Raw genomic sequence first — 6,885 nt, 5'->3', positions numbered from 1 at the left:
CCAGTGGATCCGGTGGGCTATTTCCGGTGGAGGTATAGGGCAGTCCAACAATTTGGGGCTTTTTGGCTCGGGCCCAATTGTCGGGATTTATTCTATGGAGTTTATAGGGGATGTTCCTAACATCATTCCAATCCAAAAAAATTCCATTTCCACCTAGCCATTTGGGAGATACGTCGATCGAACGATCGACCCTAGTTGGTCTTTTGGCATTACATGTTATCGGAGCTCATCGGGCTTAGTTTGAGTTTGGCAACAACACTGAGAGGGTAGAACATGCATCCCACAAACTTAACATGGTGTGTACACCAAGGGCCCATTTGATAACGGTTCTGCCATTTTTATTTCAAGAAACGATAGAAACAGAAATTCCCGTTTCTGGGAACAGAAACATATTTGAAGGTGTTTGACAAATCTTGTTTCTGGAAACGTTTTCTGTAGGAAATGGTGTTTGATAAAAGTTGTTTATGGAAACATTTCCCACTTTTTTTTATTTGATTTTTTGTCCACATTAGTCATGCTTAACCTAAGAAAGTTAATAAAAGATACACCTAACCCAACTAGATATTATACAGTGCAATTAGTTGAAATATAACAAATGTCTAACTTAAAGTTCAGCAGCTTGTCATGATCATCTAACTACCATCTTTTTTAATGTCCAAATTCTTAACTGTATCCAGGATATCAGTATATATCCTATCTTTTCCTCGGAAACATCCATCTCATTTTTGAATACTTTATATCTCTCCTCTTCAACTTTGATTGCTCTTTCCAAGTACCCCCGCACAAACTCAGAGGAAGATGATGATGGAGAAGAGTGGCCTTCAACCGTCGAATTGCTTGTTCCACATCTGGATGATCTTGCAGTTGATGAATTGCAGTCACTATAAATCCATTGAAAAAACTTGCATCTTCGATCTTGGGCTTGTAATTATCTTCATTTGAATTAGAACAATAATTTATAGAACATATATAATAGGTTGTTTAAAATATAAAAAATAGTTATACCCCAATAAAAGCTTCAATAGGAACATAGTCTCATCTCATAATACTGGTATTGCATTCATAATGAAAGTGAACTGATAAGCCTAATTTCCTCATTTAGGACTCAGCCATGTCAATGGAACTAAGGCAGAAACAAAGCCCTCTATTATAGAGAGAGTACAGACTTTAGTACATTACAACATAAGGCAAAAACAGAGCATTTTAAGTGGTGAAACATATATGAATCTTTAAATCAAACAATGGCCAAATATCGCATAACCAGTGGTGGCTCTTTTCCTCAATAAGAAACTTTCATATACCTTCAGAAACGTATAGGGTATCCAACGATCTACAAAGGATTTCCACTAATTCCAGTAGCACAACGGAGTTACCTTAAACAATCGACGGTACAAGAGACCAACGGAATGAAATCCTCAAACTATAAATGGGTGCCGAAGTGTGTTAGAGAGAGAGACTCTGATGAACTACCATCTACATCTACTAGAAGGGTAGATCATGGAAAACCCTAAGTCAGGGAGGGACGTCAAAACCCCAGAAGAGAAGCCTACTAGCTAGCAATCGACGATTATCAGGGTAGGGAATTAATAGTTTAAAAAATCCAGCTACATACCTAGGGCACCAACGGCTGAAATGCATAGGACAAAAATCCAGTCACATAATGCAACGATCTTGAACAATCGGAGGTAAAATAGGTCTCCCAAAGTTCTATTTTAAAGCTGCATCTCTGCAACCCTCTTACAACGGTAGTAGGTCACGGTAGTGTCTCTGTAACCCTCTTGTAGTGGTACTAGGTCACAGGAGCACGAATGTACGATGTTGTTCTGTAACTTGAGAAGATGGATCGTCCTATGCCTTCACAAGAGGGGAATCGCATGAAGAATATCTCTAATACCGTAGGAGGCAGCGTCAGTTTATGGATAAGCTCAGAGATGGGAGGAGGAGTAGAGGCGGACTGCTCTCATTGGAGGCAGTGTCGGTTTGTGGATAAGCTCGGAGGTAGGAGGAGGAGTAGAGGCAGATTGCTCTCTTCCAAGGCAGCGTCTTTCGTAATAGGGCAATCAATTTTTGATCGGGGGTGGGTGGGTTTTTTGAGTGGAAAATGGTTCGTGAAACGACGAAACATGTTTGGGCCATTTTGTCAAAACTGGTTTTTGAACCATAAATAAATAAAAAAAACTTATATTTCTATTCCTAGAAATAAGTGAAATGAAACGGGTTTACCAAACGCTTTTGTTTCTGTTTCTCCGTTTTTTGAAACAGAAAACCACAGAAATAGCTAAAACGAACCGTTATCAAATGGGCCCCAAGATTCTATCCATACCTAGCTTTTCCTAGGTCAAAATAAAGTCAGAGAGTGGCATGGGAGGTTGTACTTACCTCCGGCAGTAATTCCGGCAACAAGGCAGCAATCGGCACTAAGGTAGGCCTCCAACCTTCTCCGACTTCCTCCTCTTCTTCTTCCTTCCTCTCCTCTTTCTCTCCTCTCCTACGTTGGGCACAAGGGAAATGAGGAAATGAATCCTCATTTCCCAACTTATAACTTAAGTTGGGCCTAAGGGTCTGTTTGGTTTGGACCTCTTTGGAACCAATCGGGTTAAAATGAGTTTCGAGGCATGATGACCCACACATTTAGGTCCATAAGGTGTTCACATCAAGAGAAAAATGTGGAGGATGATTTGGGATCATCCAGAATCATTTACGATGCGATTGGCGGGACCCACGAGCATCAAAACCTCGACAGCAGCCTGTGGACCCACCGAAAATAGGCACCGGATTCATGCCCAGGCTGCTTTCTGTGGCTTGTTTTTGGTGGTCGATGTCTTGATAGCTTGCTGTCCCATGGTTGGTCTCGCACAGGTGGTTGCCCTCGGATATGCTCAAGGCCTTTCAGTATTTATGATGTGTGCTGTAAATCAAGTGTTGGGAGTTGGGTCACTTACCATCTGGGATCAAAAGGTATGAATCCCCTCCAGTTAGATAGGCACGTGATGCACGAACATGTGGGGTCATCTCTACCCCTTTGAAAATGCACAGCCGCAAGCCAAAACCCAATTGTACTTTTGATCTTTGATCCGAGGCCAGTCACAACAAATTTCAAATTAGACTAGATTAGGGCACGGGTGTAATATGGAAAATCATTGCAATGAATGACTCTCTTTCTTCATTCATTTGTTCTCTCTCTCCCACAGCTATATTCTAACCAAGCAAGGTTGGGGTGGGAAAGTCGAACTTTCCTATAACTTTACTTTCCCTGACTTTAACCCTATGAACTTATGGGACCCAGTAGTCAGACATTTCCACCCCAAACTCCCCTCCAAACAAATGGCACCTATATTAAGCATAGAAGATCATTAAAGAGTTGGGGCTAACCAGCAAAAAAATTGATACATGTCCTAATGATTGCATATTGTACTAGAATGAGACATCAAATATTGAGTCATGTCGCAAATGTGGTACTTCAAGGTATGAAGTAAATGAAGCAACATGTCACACCCCGCTTTTCCAAGCCAATTTATGCGGCATTGGATATCTTACTGTACCAGTCACCCTAAACTACTAGGATTTGATGTAGAGATGAACTTACACAAGTACAAAATCTTCTACTAAATCATAGTATGCATATAAAGGAAAATTTATATTTTACATAACCCATGGTGATCAAATCTAATGATAAATAATAATTATAAACCCAATTTGATTACAACTCACAATTACCATAATTAACTATACGTTACAAACACCATAATAAAATCTCAAAAGCAAAGAAAATCTCAGTCCTCCATATGATGTCACACAGACATAGCCTCACAACCTTTACTGAGTTTGGACTCACTCCAGCTCAGGTTCCACCATCTGAAAACATAAGTCCACGAGGGGTGAGTTTCACGAGCACAGTGAAGGGTGAGCATGCAAGCACACACAACATCATGATGCAATGCATGCTCACATTAATATCCACAGATGCACAACCACATAATCCATTATATTTATAATTATCCATTCTAATTACTAAGTCTCAATATGTGGGTATAAGTGCTGTAAGCAACGTAGGTGGTATCTCCTTCCCTATACGTCAGGCCACAGAGCTACAAGCTAGTTGCAAGTAGAAGTCAGTTAGTCCTGGAAAGAACTCGGTCCCCCCAGCTAACCCCTAAATAGTAACCCCTGACATCCATAGGCAACATAACCCATAAGGGATAGGGTATACTCAGCCAAAATAGGGGCTAGTCAGCCTTAAAAATACCCAACCTTCTGATTGGATGGGCAACAACTAGTGGGTCATTTCTGTGGAATTTTATTTTCCCAAAATTGCTTTTGCTAGTCACTTTTTGTTTATGTTGTGCCCAAGGCCAAAAGTCATTATCCCCAACAACATAGAAAGTTTTTTCTTATGCCTCTAGGGTCAATAAACACATCACTAATCATTCCAATTCCTTAAGCTAACTTCAGCCTATCCAATTCCATGAAATTCTATAATTTTTAGTAACTGGGAATTGCTGAACTGAGAGTTGAGCCCCTCCCTTCACCATTCCATCTTAACTAAGGCTAGATAGACATGATTAAATAAATATTGTTCACATACCAGCTCTGATTAAGCTCACACAACCAACTAATTTAGGGATTCATATTTTAAGAAAGGGAATTGCACTAATTTAACCCCAAATTGAGAACATACATATCCAATTCATCCAATTGGGATTATCCCATCTAATGCATCACTCATATGAAGCTGAAAATTTATATGAAACATGGTAGTACCATGCATCAATTCCAATTGAGCTCAAGAGGGATAATTTATACTTTACAGGGAAGGAATTGGGCAATTTCTTCCCAATTCAGTCAAGAAATTATAGCAGTAGTACATGCATGCCATGAATCATGAAATTATCTGCATATATACTCCATTCCCAGCCTCAATTACATGGAAATACAATTGTATGGAAAAAGCCCTAAGATCCAGGGTTTCTAGAGATCGATTGACATCAAATTGAAGCCCTAAACCCTAACCTAAATTAGGAATTCTTCTATTGGGTGCTGATTCTACATACATGGACTCAATTCCAGCCCCTAATTTACTAAAATTCCTAATCCTAGCATGCTACTATGACATTATCAATAGATTACACAAATTTTAGAGGGTAGCAACACTTACCGTAGGTGTAGGCAGCCCCAAAATTGCAGCTCCAAGTACAGTTGCACTCTTTCTTCTTCTTTTTCTCCTTTCTTCCCCTCTGCTATCCACCAAATTATGCAGTGAAATAAGGTGAACAACAGCTGCTTCTCTTGTTTTATAATTCAGCCAAAGGGTAAGGCCTTGTTTGGCTAAACCACTCAAAAATCAATTCTTAAACTAATTCTAAAAACATGTAACTATTTAAATTTAAATCCCTGTTCATGGACCCCACCAAATACTGACCTATCAGGTTGGATTTAGTCAGCATTAGGACTTCTACATAGTGGGTAAGTGCGAGGCTCAAGGGTATAGGGATGTGGGCCCCACACAAGAAAAACACATTTTCTTGCATTCTGCTAGCCAAACCAACTGGTCGGTTGGCAGCTGGGTGACCTGCTGGTTTGCTCATTTCTGGTTCCTCTGTTGTCCTATCTCTTAGGCTTATGAGTCCACTAAATGTGGAACTTTGATCCCACATTTATTCTAGCTATTCTATGCTCCTTCCTTGGCCAAGGAATCAACTAAATTCTCTCTCCTACTACTGTACATATGGATCCACAGCAAGGCAATCTACTTTGTTTTGCCAACTAGGCTATAATACTGAGCTCAGCTACTTCTAGTTTAGAGTGTTACAGGAAACCAGAAGCCAAGGACTATGATCCGATTGTGCTCGTGATACCTGTGCATATGCTGCACCGTGAGCCTAGTGATGGTCTGCCATCATCTTTGATACTGTATTTTTGGATGGTATATTTTTTGGGTTACTATATGTATGTTTTGACATATGTGAATAGAATAACTAGTGTTATGTAACATATTAACATTAGTTGGTTCAGTAATGAAAATATTATGAATTGGTTTCGAATGTTCAGGTTACTGTTCTAGTAATCTTGAGTATTGTATTTATAAAATCTTTACAGAGAGTTTACAATAAGATAAAATGGGTAAGTACAGTTGGAGAGAAACTGTACAATTGAAGAGATACGAATGATTTTAATTCAAATTCAAATGCTTAAGACAACCCAGGACTTAGTCAATCTATATTTGATTTAATCTCTTGTCTATCATCCCCCCTCAAACTCTAGGGCGGTAGCCAAAGTAGTTTGGAGCGTAGCTTATGGAACTTGGCCATTGGTAGACCTTTCGTAAAAATATCTGCAACTTGAATCTTGGAGCGGACAAACTTGACTTGAACCTTGTTTGTTAACACCAGATCTTGAACAAAATGCTAGTCTACCTCTATATGCTTGGTTTTGGCATGGAGAACTAGGTTTGCTGCCATTTGAGTAACGGATAAGCTGTCACAATAAATTAATAATGGTCTTGTTATTGGCACCTGTAAATCCTTTAAGAGATAGAAAATCCATAATAGTTCAAATATAGTAACAGCGAAAGACTTGTATTCTGTTACAGTGCTTGATTTGGACACAGTGGGTTGCTTATTGGATGACCAAGAGATTAAGTTTTGACCAAGATATGTGCAAAATTCACTAGTGAAGTGTCGTGTATCATGGCAACCAGCCCAATTCCCGTTAGTGTAAGCACCAATGAAAGTGAGTGAACTTGGCTTGAATGTAATTCCAACTCTAATAGTGTGTTTGACATACCTTAAGATCCATTTGACAACATTGTAATGGTCAGTGGTTGGACTATGCATAAATTGACAAGCTTGATTTACTGCATAAGATAGGTCTGGCCGGTCATAGTCA

At 39.5% G+C, this 6,885-nt stretch overlaps 1 long non-coding RNA gene across 1 annotated transcript; it reads right to left on the bottom strand.

The window, feature by feature from the left end:
- Positions 1-3,603: 3,603 nt before the first annotated feature.
- On the bottom strand, positions 3,604-5,248 carry LOC122063103. Its single transcript, XR_006135201.1, has 2 exons — positions 5,156-5,248; positions 3,604-3,855 (listed from the first exon to the last, which is right to left on the bottom strand). It is a non-coding gene; the product is annotated as an uncharacterized LOC122063103 (long non-coding RNA).
- Positions 5,249-6,885: the final 1,637 nt, after the last annotated feature.

Source organism: Macadamia integrifolia, chromosome 2 (assembly GCF_013358625.1).
Source record: "Macadamia integrifolia cultivar HAES 741 chromosome 2, SCU_Mint_v3, whole genome shotgun sequence".
Taxonomy (NCBI): Eukaryota; Viridiplantae; Streptophyta; class Magnoliopsida; order Proteales; family Proteaceae; genus Macadamia; species Macadamia integrifolia.
Note: the sequence above shows the minus strand (reverse complement) of the source record. Positions and strands in the feature narration are given on the sequence as shown.